Source organism: Rousettus aegyptiacus, unplaced genomic scaffold (genome assembly GCF_014176215.1).
Source record: "Rousettus aegyptiacus isolate mRouAeg1 unplaced genomic scaffold, mRouAeg1.p scaffold_m13_p_10, whole genome shotgun sequence".
NCBI lineage: Eukaryota > Metazoa > Chordata > Mammalia > Chiroptera > Pteropodidae > Rousettus > Rousettus aegyptiacus.
Genome location: NW_023416285.1, coordinates 96,785,874 through 96,799,044, shown reverse-complemented (window position 1 = coordinate 96,799,044; position 13,171 = coordinate 96,785,874). Strand labels below are relative to the sequence as shown.

General features: G+C 55.1%; 1 protein-coding gene and 1 long non-coding RNA gene across 4 annotated transcripts in view; one reads left to right on the top strand and one right to left on the bottom strand.

Annotated features, from left to right (window-relative positions):
• Window positions 1–5,369, bottom strand: part of PRKCQ (protein kinase C theta) — a 67,666-nt gene extending 62,297 nt beyond the window's left edge. For 2 of the 3 annotated variants that reach the window (XM_036228199.1, XM_036228201.1), the window contains exon 1: window positions 5,304–5,369. The gene's annotated coding sequence lies outside the window, so the exon portion shown is untranslated. The remainder of the gene's footprint in view (window positions 1–5,303) is intronic. The other variant, XM_036228200.1, reaches the window with a different exon arrangement.
• On the top strand, window positions 3,088–12,168 carry LOC107505978. Its single transcript, XR_004953163.1, has 3 exons — window positions 3,088–4,289; window positions 7,289–8,565; window positions 10,676–12,168. It is a non-coding gene; the product is annotated as an uncharacterized LOC107505978 (long non-coding RNA).
• Window positions 12,169–13,171: the final 1,003 nt, after the last annotated feature.

The window sequence follows — 13,171 nt, the reverse complement described above, 5'->3', positions numbered from 1 at the left end:
GAGGAAGATGTCTGAGGTGGGGACTGTCGACATATAGGAATTGGCCGAAGGAAGGAGCGGTTTAGAGGCCGGGCAGAGGGGTGACGCGGCAGGGGATGCGTGGGGGTACGAAGAAGCCCAGAGGCCGGACCTGGAGGACCGCGATGCGGTGGCTCTGGCGAGGACGCGGAGCGCGGAGCAGCTGGAACCTTCCGGCCCGTGTTCCAGAGTCTGGGTTTATTCCGGGTGCACTGGGCAGCCTCTGGAGAACTTAGAGCTGGGGCGTGACGTGCGCAGACCTGGGGTCTAGAAAGATCCTTCCGGCCGCGGTGTGGAGAGCGGTCCACAGTAGCCAAGACCGGTTTGGGGGCAGGGCAGGGCGGCTGCGGCGAGGGGCAGCCGTGGGACTCACCGAGCTTGGTCCGGGGCGAGCTGCGGAGCTGGGCGGTCGAGGAAAAACGTTCGGACTCCTGGCTACGCAGGAACAGAGGGAGCCGTGCCCGACGCGGACGGGGGACGGGGGGAGTCCTGGGAAGGGGGGGGACCCGGACACATGAGGTCTGGGACCCAGTGGTGCCGGACGAGCCCATCGCCGTCGGGGGAGGGTCCAGCGGGACCTCGGGTGGGGCATGGCCGGGGGGGTGCCCAGCGAGGACGTGGCTGTCGGGGTCTGCGGGGACCAGGTCGCCCCCGGTGTGAGACGGCCGAGGGGCATCGGCCTCCCGGGGGACGGTCCAGGAGTGCCCCGTCCCCGGTCTGCTACACAGGAAGGACCGGCGAGCAGCAGGAGTGAGCCGTGAGGAGGGCCGGCGCGTGGCTCCCGGAGGGGGTGGTGGCCGCGCCGGGGGCCCGTGGCACGGACCGTGGAGAGACGGCACAGGGCGGCGGGCGCCCGGCCGGCCTGAGGGGCCTGGTCGTGATGAGGAGGAAAGAGAAGGAAGCGGCTGGACCGAGGCAACGAGAGGTGGGAGTTTCTTCAGAGGAGGACGGGGGCCAAGCCCGCTTAGCGCGGAGAGAATGCAGCCGGTCAGGAGGCGGGAAAGGGAGACACAGGTGAGGGGGGTCCCACGCGAGACGGCGGGGTCCCACCCGAGAGGGAGCGCGCCTTCCGCAGCGCCCTGGCTGAGGAAGGAGGGAAGGCGGCGGAGAGGACAGATCTGCAGCCTGGGACAGGGCATGGCTGTTCTCGTGAGGCACCTGCCACTTTCTCCTGAGGCAGGTCCCAGGGCAGCACCAGGGCCCCAGCTTTGGAGGGGAAAGCAGGTGGTCTTTCGCGGTACCCCCGAGGCGTCTTCCCCCAGCATCAAGGGGGCCGTGTTGGGGAGGCAAGAGCCGCTCCCATGTGTGCCCCCCCCCACCCCGCCCGGTTGATGGTCCCCGCTCTGGGCAGCCAGTACGGTCCTGTCCTTCCTAACTGACCAGTGCTGCCTGCGGCAGGTAGGTAGGGGCCGCCTGCTTAGAGGGACCTCTCGCCCGTCTCTCGGGCGCCCTCCCGTCCCACATGCCCCGATCCCCTAGCCCCTCGGGGATGCTTAACCAGCAGTTACACCAACGTCCCGCACTAGGGAACGGCCCCATCGGCCCCAACACCTCACATCGAATGATTCGCTGTGACAGGCACGGCCGCCGCGGAAAACAGCAGGGGCCCCCTCAGAAGAATTAAACGCAGAATCCGCACTGAATCCAGCGGTCCCACTTCTGGGCACAGAGCCAAAAGGACGTGAAGCGGGGACCCGAAGAGGTGTCCGTGCGCCCGCGTTCGCGGCAGCGAAATTCACGGCAGCCCAAGGCGGCCGCGACCCGAGCGCCCGGCGGCAGCCGCGTGGGTGCGGGAAGGGGTCTGCACGCGCGGGGGGCTGTCACCCAGCTTGGAAAGGGAGCCCCAACGCGGAGCACACCGCGACAAACCCGGAGGACGGCGTGCCAAGCGAAGCGGCTCGGTCGCACGGAGACAACTCTGGTGTGATCCCACTCACGGGAGGTATCGGGAGCCGTCAGAGGTGACGGCCAGGAGCTGGGAGGGGCGGGGGTGGGGAGTCGGTGTCGAATGGGGCAGGGTTTCAGTTCCGTCCCCTTCTGGGACGGGCGGCGGAGCTGGCTGCACACCAGCGTGAGGTTACCTGATGCCACTAAACTGTGTGCTTACGCAACATTAAGATGGTACATTTTACCACACGCACCAAAAGCAGTTAATTCGTAGGCGGCCCAGCTGGTGCGTGGTGGTCGGCCAGACCCGACCCGACTTCCTATCGGCTGTAAGGTCTGGGCGAGTGACTGGCCCGCCCTGGGCCTCAGCTTCCTCATCTATAAAATGAGGATGATGATGATGATGATGGTATTTAATATATGAAAGCATTGCAAAGATTAAATGCAATAGTAGTGTTTGTCAAATATAAACACAATTCTGAGTATAATGCCTGGCACAGAAATTGGAAACAATAATGACTCAACAAAACTATGTTCCTGCTTTTGTTGGCCGTGATTACTATTTTCATCGGTATCATTAGTTCAACTCAGTTAGCCCATAGCGACCTACAGACCTGCGCACTGTTAGAGCCAGTGCCTTTAAACACCTGCTGGTTCAATCCCCGGGCAGAAGCCTCTCTGATTCCGGGCTCAGGGTGAGCGCTCCCAAATTTCTGAAACTGCTGATTCTTATTTCACCCCGAGGATATTTTCAGATGACTGAATTTGTGTATAAATGCCTGCCACCTAAAAATAACAAAATATCTCCATTATTGTAAAAAAAATGCCTTTTAATTCACTTTTCTGACTCAACATGCATTTTTCATGATTTCTGCCTTAATACAATAGACATGAAAAAGGAAAGTTAGATGTACCGTTGCTTGAAAACGAGATCTTGAAAGTTTCAAGGAAACGGACGTAAACAGAGAGAGTGAGGTCAATGGTGTGCATGTCATCACAAGACTCATTGCTCTACTTTAACGACAGGTTTGACTCGGGGCAATAAAATTACATAAACATGGAGTCAGATGATACATCCGCGTGCTCTGGGATTTTTCATCCTTTAGCAACTCTTTATTTTAAACGATTTGGGGAAATTACTTGGAGGGGGAAAAAAAAAAGATGGGCCCCCATGAACAGGAAACCATCTGAGACCAAACACGCCGTCACGTCAAACAGTCACGGCAGATAAGTAGGTCGCAGGGGTCCAGGTGCGCATCGGGAGAGCGGCTCTGAAACGCGGACGGTTTTAAAGAAGGAAGGAGCGTTCTGTGACAGTCCAGGGAGGCAGACGTCCGGCCGCGAAGTGCTGCATCGTGAGGAGCTCTGCAGAGCGGTGCTCTCGAATGCCCGTCACAGGTGTGCACCGTAAACCCACACTCTCAAGAGAAAACCCCGGACCCGGTGCACCGGGAATTTTAGATAAAACTCCAAACTGGTGACACAGGCGAATTCTGTCTTGTCCACAGAAGAGAGAGACTCTGTTACAGTGGAATGAGGGGCCTTTCTAGAAATGACAGAGACGAATGAACGAGTCGGGGGGGAAGGGGTCTCCACGTTCCATGCCGTGAGCAAGAGCAACCGAACCTGGGTGTCGAAGGGGGTCCCCGAGATTATAAGAAGGCCCGAAGTGTGAAAAACAGAATGGCGACCCCACGTAGCTGAAGGAGAAGGGGACACCGGCCAGGGAACCGAAGTCCCAGTGGCTGGCCCGTGCATTTCCAAAGTGGACTCGGTCACGGGGTGCGGGGAGGTGGAACTGGCAAGGAGAACCCGAGAAGTCGGCCCAAGGGCTCCTGTCATCCTGAGGCATCACGGCACCAGCCGGCGGCGGAAGTGAATGTGACGGAGCAGAGGGTGGTGACGGTGCAGAGAGCCCTCCCTGGAAGTGTACGTTTTATAAGTTTACAAGAACATCGCAGGAGGCTGACCCAAAGGCTGGGGATTCGGAGCAGGTTATCCTTGAAACTGGAGATAAAAGTTTCTGAGCGAAAAAAAAAAAAAAAGGACCCAAACAAAACAAAACTTCATTTAGACTTAATTTCGGCGTCGGAGTGTCACAGCTGAGGCTGCGGAGGGTTTAGAAGCCCTGCCTACGCGGCGCCTTGAAGTGTGTGCACATTCAATCAGCCCAAGGAAGAGATAAGGAGAGCGTTCTGTGACAGGCACCTGCACCAGACAATGGCCCTGATCGCGGAGGGATTTTAAACAGCTGTGCATAAACTTCAAAAGTAATGTGCAACCAGATTAGCAAGTGTCCGCCCTCCTTCCCGCTAGACACAGCACTTTTGAAAGAGATCAAGCACCCTTTCCGCGGGAGCCTGCCATTTTAGGAGCTACCAGAGGTGAGTTCGAGAGAGAAAGCGAAGATGGTGATTCACACACACAGGTCGAGGTGTGGGGAGGGGAGGAGGCGCCCAGCGCAGGGCGCCTGTGGGAGACACACCCTCCGGGAGAGCAAGGCCAGGGGACCCCCGCGGCCCGGAGCTTCCCGTGGCCACCCCGTCCTTGCCCGCTTGTGCCATTACCGAGTCATCTTTTATTAGCACCGCTGGGCAGGACGCCCCGCGAGGACAAGGCAGCTGGGCGCACGCTCCCTGCAGAAACAACCAGACTCTCTCGGCCGGGCGGCCTCGGGTCCCGCCTCGGGTCGCGCCTCGCACGTGCCCGCCGAGTGCCCGAGCGCTTGGCACACCCAGCCCGTGCCACACCGACAGCCGGGGCCCTTCAACCCCAGGGAAAGAAAGACGCACGACTCCGCTTCCTGCGAAAGTGCACGCACCAACAGCTGTCCCCCGAGGCTGCGGGGCTGCGCCCTGCACCCGCTTTTTAACTTCCCTGCTGTCTGTCAGGGACCCGCCTCACCCTGCCTGCCCCGGGCCGGCGGGAGGGCACTTGGTTGGCCCCGCAGCCTGAGTGTCCACGGCCCTTTCTGTGGCAACGGAGCCCAAGCCACACGCCGTCCGCGCGGACAGGTGGCCGAGGGCATCGGACAGCGCTCCTTGCAGACGTTCGCCAGGAATGGGAGACCCTCCCTCCCTCCTCCGTTAGCTCAGGTGGGGGCCGGAGGACGAGGCAGGCGGCGCCCCCGCCCCAGCCCCGGCGGCTCGGTGACCGTGACCCCGGCCAGGGTCCGCGGCATCCGTGCACCCCGCGCGCGCACCCCGGGGCGCGAGCGGCCGAAAGCGCGCTGCGCGGGTGTCTCTCGCGTTTCGCTGTCCCCCGGCGCCCGCCTTTCTGGAAGGTGCCAGGGCGGGCCGGGCGGCCCCCCGCGCGCGCCCGGCCGGCGCACAGAGCCCCCTCCCCGGGCCGGCGCCCCGCGCCCCCCGCCCCGCGCCCCGCGCCCCGCAGGGACCTACCTGCCGGGTGGGCTGCGGTCCGAGCGCGCGGCGGAGCGGCGGCGGCGCGGCCACTGGCGGGGCCGGCGCGGCGGGTGCGCCCGCGGGCGGCGCGGCCAGGGGGCGCTCGTCACCCCGAGAGCCGCGCGGCGGCGACGCCCCGCCCCCGCCCCGCCCCCCGAGCCGGGGACAGGGCGCCCCGCGGCGGCCGCCGGGGGAGGGGCGCGCGGCGCGGGCCGCGGGGTCGCACGACCCCACCGCCAGCCGCGCTGCAGGGCGGGGACCACCCTGCCGCGGGGGGCCCGCGGTCACTCGGCGACGGCCGCGTCGCCCGTCTTGTCTGTTTTCACCCCAGAAAGGGCCGCGTGCGCTGCTGCTCGGCAGTTCCGCGCCCGAGGAGGGTTGGGCGGTGCTGCCTGGGGGTGTGCGTGTGGGGGGGACCTTTCCGGGGCCCGCCCCCTGCGATTTTGCTTTTGTCTGTCTGCACCTGTCGCTTTGTTCCTAGCGTCCAAAGCCAACAGTCCTCGAAGCCGCCGTGCAGCGTCTTTACGGTGCCCTTGTCATTTGGAGGCTGCTATGCCCCGTTCACGGAGATGCTGATGACGATGGTGCCGAGTGTCACTGGGGCGGGCTTTCCCGACCGCCAAAGAATCCCTTTTTCCCCATTCAGGTTAGACACTGTGCGTCAGGTCACTATGACGGGGCTATTTCCCCTCAATGATGACACTACATGACTAAAATGTACTGGGTTAGTTAGTGCTCTCGTTGCTAGAACTAAGACCAGATAGTCTGAAGCACAGAGGTGATCTTTATCATTATTATTATTAATCATTATTATTTGAGGTAGAGATAGAGAAATCGGAAGATATTAAGGTGGGAGGAGCCACGCCGCGGGCCGGCGGGCTTCTGGTCCTGGAAGGACCGTGGGCCGGCAGAGCAGGACCTCAGACTACAGCTACTTCCTAACTTTTGATTTAAAGACGGGAAACCGAGGCCCAGCAGGGTTTGGAGCCCTGATGAGCTTCCGGAGCCGTCTGGCTGGGAAACCAGACTCTGGGGTGGCTTTCTCCAGCAGAGCAAACGCAGGTGCCTTAATTTTAAGGATGAACGTACATTCCGCGAGAGCTAGTCCCTTGTCCCTGTTGTGGGCATCCAGACAGTGCTGACTGGCCCCTCAGGCTGGGACTGTGTAACAGACGCCGCCACCTCTCAGGTGGAAGCTTCTAGCGGGAAGGTGTGAGGGCGGACGGTGCGGGTCATGTGTCGGCTCACCCCGATGTCACCGGAGCCTGGCACGTAGTAGGTGCTCATTGTATGTTTGTTATTGAAATGTGCCAGAAAACCCTATCCATGGCTGGGAACAAGCTGGCTGAGCTGAGACGCCCCCAGGTTCCCAAGAGGCCCCGCTTCTCTCTGCCAGGTGCCTGCCTCTTGCCCCTTCTCCCGCCCATCCCACTGGGAGGAGCTGGCAGACGGCGGTGGCTGCCCCGCGCAGCCACCCAGGAGATGGGGAGCCTACTCAGTCCACATCGCTGGGGTTTTCACTGACTGTTTGAGAAGGAGGCCAAGCACATAGAGGGCTCAAGGGAAATTCATATGGCCTTTTAATTTAGTCATCACTAGTCAGTGGCTTTTGAAAAAAGTTTCAAATAATGATGATTAGGTACCAAGGACCTGCACGGCGGTCATCGCGATGGGCGCTTTTGATGCACTCTTTGAGCCTCACGACAACCTCATGAGGGGGATGTTCCGTCTTATCACCATCACCATCATCACCGTCACCATCATCTTCAGCATCATCGTCTCCAGTTTAGAGGTGGGAGTCATGAGGCTTAGAAGGGTTATGCAGCTTGACCAAGATCCCCCAGTCAAGAAAGTACCAGAACCAGGACTCAGACTCAGGCCAGCGTGGAGCAGCCCCCCAAGCCCTGTCGACTCCCACCTCCAGTCTTCAGCCATACCCCCCACCCCCCCTCACCCCCCGTTTTCTGCTGCTTTCTCTTCAGACAGCTGGTCTTGGAGACTTGTGCTGCTCTACGATTTTATAACCATCCAGTCCTGTAAATTGGAAGCTCATTAGTGTGAAGACTACGTCTTTTAGAACAGCAGTCCCTGGCCTCTGTAGCCCCAGGGACGGGTGCTCCTGTGAGAATCTAACGCCTGAGGATCTGAGGCGGAGCTGAGGCGGTGATGCTGGCCCTGGGGAGCAGCTGCAGATACAGATGAGGCTTCGCTCGCTGGCCCACAACTCACCTCCTGCTGTGTGGCCCAGTTTTGTATAATCCCCGGCCCAGTACCAGTCTGCAGCTCCGAGGTTGGGGACCCACCCTTGTTTTAAAGGATTTTTTTTCCCCTTGAGTCTCACCTAAAAGAAAAAAAAAATGCAGATCTGGTCTTGATACCCTCCAGGAGTGGGGGAGAGCTCCGGGCACTTGGGCCCCCGGCGCCCTGCCTGGCCAGCCTTCCCCTTCCCCAGGCCACAAGGCGTTCCGTCTGCCACCAGACTTTGTCTCGTCATCTTATCGGCATGGCTGCTGCCCAGAAGTCCTCCACACCTTTGTTTCCTGGAAGAGGAAATGGCATTTCCTGGAGGGGCCTGCGTGTGGGTGGTGAGACTCCGCTCGTTACAAGAAACGCACCGCACTTGCAGGCGCTCGCTTCTCTTTCTCCTTCAGTTTTTACCCCGAAGTTTCCTGGAATCGCATTGAGCACACGCCGTGGGGCAGCTGCCTCGGTTCGCCGCAGCCTTGAAGACACACGACTCCTGCTGTGGACCCAGAGCCATGGACCGAGCACCCCAGGGAGCTGATCGTGGGTGGGCCCCTCTTCCTTCAACCTGGAACTTGCAGAAGGGAGCCCAGGACTTCGTTTGGCTTTTATTTTGGACCTAGTTGCTTGTTATGCTCTGTCTCTGCAGAGGTTACCTGTCGGAGGAAGTTGGGTCATGCTGCTTCTTGAGGGCTTGGCCACCTGGCTGTCTACTGTCCACAGGTCCGGCTGAGGCTGCCTCTACAGCAAGCCCCTTGAATCCTCAGAAGGGTCTGCGTGGGATTAGAACACAGCGACCTACCCTCACCGAGACTTGGGAAACGTGTGGAGTCTAATGTGACACTGTTCAGAAATTGTCAGACTCATTCTAGGAGCTCTGGGTCCAAGTGGCAGAGGTACAGACAAGGAACAGGTACAGCTCGGACAAGGGAAAACGTTTTTTTCCCCTCTTTAATCCAACTTAGACTTCCAAGGAGAATCAGAAGTTATAAGCAAGACTGGCCTTCCCTGAGGGGTAAATAAACCTTGAATTCTGTCAATAATAGGCTATTGACTCCTGCAAGCCATGGGGGGATGGGAAGGGGGATGGCGAAAAGTGAATGCAGACCTCGCTCTGAGGTAAAGAAGGAACAATGTTCCTTACGGGATACTGCTCGGTGACTGTAAGTTAATCTAGAAATCTTAGGCAAGGTAAGGGAGGCAGATCCTGTGTGTTCGCTCTGGAAGAGGCAAGGCCGGGGCCCGATGCTAGCTAGCAGCCCTGTGCGTTGAGGGCCTGGGTCCGGGCATGGCCTTGAGCACTTTATCTCCGTGATCACATTTGATTCTTGTGCAGATCCCTTGAGATGGGTAACATTCTCGTGATGGTACACATGTGACAGCTGAGTCCTAGGGGTCAAACGAAGGACTTGGCCAGGCTCACGGAGGCTGGGAGCGGTGGGCGTGGCTCGACTCCCAGTCTGCTGACCCCCTGAATCCATAACTTTTGCCATCATGTAGCAGAAACAAGATAAGACCTGAAATGACAGCATAACTCTTGAAACAGTGTGTTGGTGAATGTCCTGTTTAATAAGGTATTCTAAGGAGGATTAACACATGTGCAAGTGGCCAATTGGGTAAATTATAACATGTCAAAACGCCCACTTACTAATACAACTACAGGAAACAAAAAAAAATTAATCTTTAATGATGCAGAACATTTAGATCATTTTTTCCTGAGCATCAATTATTATTACATTATAAAAGAATGAAACAGAACATGAAAGTCTTCCTTTATTATTATTTTTTTAAAAGGTGGGGTAGCTATAAAAACAATATTATTGTCTCATTTTGATGGTAGCTTCTGCAGTCCTAAAGATGCTGATTATTTTTTGAAGTCATCACTGCCAATCAAGAGACGCTAATCATAAACCTAAGCATCTGAATCAGAGAGCGAATAACATTTTCAGTTGTTTTAACATAGATACGAGTGAACACTACCTTGGGAAGTGTTTGTAAGTTCTACGGGTAGACTCAGGATAAAAGGGGCAGGTCTTGTATTTCTAAGAACCCACAGATACCGTTCTGGATTCGGTGAGTCAGTGATATCAGCCCAAGGAGTACGGCCCAAATGGATATAAAATTTTGTCTGAAAATAAAGAGACATTGACTAGAGAGAGTAACGTATACAGACCACATTTTAGTGGTTCTCGTTCACCAGTGGAAAAGCAACGGCAACCCTGAGTCCTCCCCAGAAGGGATCAATAAATCTGAGAATTGATCCGTGAATCCAGGAGGAACAGACTGACATAAAACCCTCTGCCGTACTCGTAAATTTGATGATTGTGTCTCTGCAGTGTGACAAGGCAGTTGCTCCCAGATTTGAAAATCTGTCAATGAGGGCGCATTAGAGCAAACTACATACGTTTCGATCTCTCTTTTGTGGATGGTTGTACTGTGGATGGTTTTATTCTGCTATTAACACACACATACACACACACACACACACACATATACACACGCAAATGGAAGAAGGGCATTTTTCATTTTAAAAAAGTGTGTCAGGCTACGTGGATGTTCTGCCGGGTTTCTTCCAGGTATAAAATTCTGAGAATAAGTGTCAATTAAAAGGAAGTTCTAACTGTCAGTGACAAGGGGTGCAACGTAATTTGCTTCTAGTCGTATTCCCTGCTGGTTGACTGCGTTCACTGGTATGGAAACAATTTCAAGCACCGTCAGGGGAGTCACACGCTGACGACCGACCCGGGGAGACACGGAAAATCACTGCTCTCTCCTTTGTCTGCGCCGCACTTGCAGCCACGCTAAAGTCAAGGATTCGTGGAGCCAAAATGGAAGGAATTTCTTTTTCTCCCAGTGGTTAGAACGGTGGCCCACCGAGGCGAGGCCGACCGTGTGTGTGTGGCTGCCGCGTGAGTCAGGCGTGCTCAGTTGTAGGGTCGCATCGAGTCCCCCAGCCTAAGCATCGCGCCCCTGAAATGGTTGTTTTTCACCCCAACGGGCAACCCTAGAGACTGGTTATTCCTTAAACTTATGTGGGCTTATATGTCGTAAGGAGATCCAAGCCGATGTTTTCTCTCTCTCTCTTTTTTTTTTCCTTTTCTTTTTTCCCCCCTGTTCGTTGCTAGGCAGAGTCAGCAAACAAAAGAAGTGAAGCTCTCTACTGGGCTTCAGCACATCGCTCAGAAACCAGACGTTTCCTCTGCGTCTCACACATTATAACGCGCACACGCCCGAATTGGCCCGTATGTGAAGAAAATGTACCGTGATGACTAGAGAAAAATCTGTAGTGTTCAAGTTGCCACTTTAATGGCTTATATCTGCACATTTATGCAACATCGAAAACAATGAAAAACGAACATGAATCTCTTCATACTTCATATCAGAACTCGGCAGAGATGTTATGCTCAAAACCAAAGACACGTGGTAATCTGTTTGCAGTTGGAAGAGATGCTATCTTTCTAAATCCATTACAAATGCCGTGTATTATTCCGCAAATCTTTTCCTCTCAGTGTTTGTTTTACAATTAATAAATGAGTATATACACATATTATATCCTGTCAGTTTCAGAGGGAAGACTGAATAGATAAAACTTCCAAAGTGTGGTGATCTATCTCTCTAAACTTTGAGAATGTTGTGCTTTGAATGATCTAAACTACCCTTTAGGGGACACATGTACCGTGCTGTTGTATTTATGTGATTTTATTTAACCCTCAGAACAGTCCTGCAATGTGGGTGATGTTATTCACACTTTACAGATGAGACTATGGAGGTTCAGAGAGGATAAGTAACTCACCCGAGCTCACAGAGCGGGTGAGTGGCAGGGCCAGACTCAAAACTCAGGCGGGTCCCATGTACACCGGTGCAAACTGCATCTGGCGAATTCTGGCCACTAACGACAGAGGCTAAGAATAGGGATCATATTCTGCATGCGGATTTTGAAAAATAATGTTTATTATTGTTCCTATGAGAAAAGTTAGGCATGCAAACACACGCACACACACGTCTAGAAATTAGAGAAAAGTGAAAAGAGATTACCCATAATTCCCCAGCTCGAAGGCACTGAACATTTGGTGTCTTTCCTGACATTCCCTTGTCTAGACATAATTTTTGTAATTATTTTATTTTAAAAATAACTTCTACTCGTTGCCCGATTATAAACTAATGAGTTGTCATCATAGAAGATTTGAAAAAGATAAAAATCCACATAAAGGAAATTTTAAACCCCTCATAATCTCAAAATAGAAAGGTCGACGGTTCATACTTTGCCGTCTGGGCCTGGTCGTGGCTCGGGGCAGGAACCCCGCGCCGGCAGCTGCAGCCGCGCACGCACACGATTTGCAGTTCACAGGCTACGATATCAGTGTTCTTACTACTTGATTTTGCCTTGATTTGTTTTTGTTTTGTTTTACAAGGAATTATGGACGTGATTTTTAGGAGTGCTCTGGTTGTCTAAATAGGAACAGCTGCTTTGCCTTTTACGAAAGGACAAAAATTTACTGTCATACATATAAAAACACATTAAAAATGAATAACGGTACTGTTCGAATTTGCCCTTTTAACTCCACAGAATGGCTTAATTTTTTTTTTTCCCCTCAACGTAACTTCCTTTCGGCATTTTTCCCCTGCACAGAACAAGAAAACCACCAACTCCCTGCTTCCTAACTGGATCATGCGCTTTTAACTGGAGGAGAAAACTTTGGGACAGGTGAAAACAATTGACACACTAAATTGTCAATTTAAGTAAATAAGTTTAGATGCTACATAAATTTGGGAGGGCCGCAGATCCGGCTTAAATTTTAGTCACACTGAGAAAGTCTCCAAGCGGTTGCTTGAGGACCTCTGCGTTGCGTGGCCTGCCCTGCCAGAGAACTGGGGAAGACTTCAGTCCCTCGGAGCAGAAGGAGGCTCTGGGCGGAACGCGGCCGGGTGCGGCATGGTCTCCCAGCTGTGGCCACGTCACCAGGCGCCGATCCTTCCCAGGAGGGAGTGAGAACCAGAGCTGAAGAGACCAGACAGCAAGGTGGCTGAGAGTCTGTGACCGTGGGCTCGTGAGGTCGTTACGGCCTTCGGTGTGTCCCGCAGGGTCCAAGCACACAAAGGAGTCGTTAAAAAAACCGATCGTATGATGTGTTTCCTTTTTGCAGATTCATACTTTCTCCTCCTTGGAGTTTTATTTGGATAGAATGGAGCTCTCTTCTAAACTAGCGTTCTTCCTTCTATTTCTTAGCTTGGGAAAGAGAATTCCAAGACTTCCATGACCCTCTTCGGGACTCCCTGGACACAGCAAGGCCATTCCGCACATCGCAGGGAGGAAGTGGAGGCGCCGCTTTGCGAAACGGGTCGGCGGTGTGTGCCGAGGCTGAGCACGCGCCCCGCGGACAGGTACACGTGCCTGTCGGCTCCCTGCACGGGGAGCAGCCCGAGTGACACCCACTGCGGTGTGCGTTAACCGTGGTCCGCCATCTGCAGACACGGCGCGTGGACAGACCCCGCCGCGCGATGCGGCCAGGATGAGTATGAAGCCAGGGCTAGGCCAGTGTAGACCCCGTGATTTCATTCCACGCGGTTCCAAAGCGGGTCCAGGGAATTTACGTCACGAGCGGTCAGGGTTGTAGTTGCTA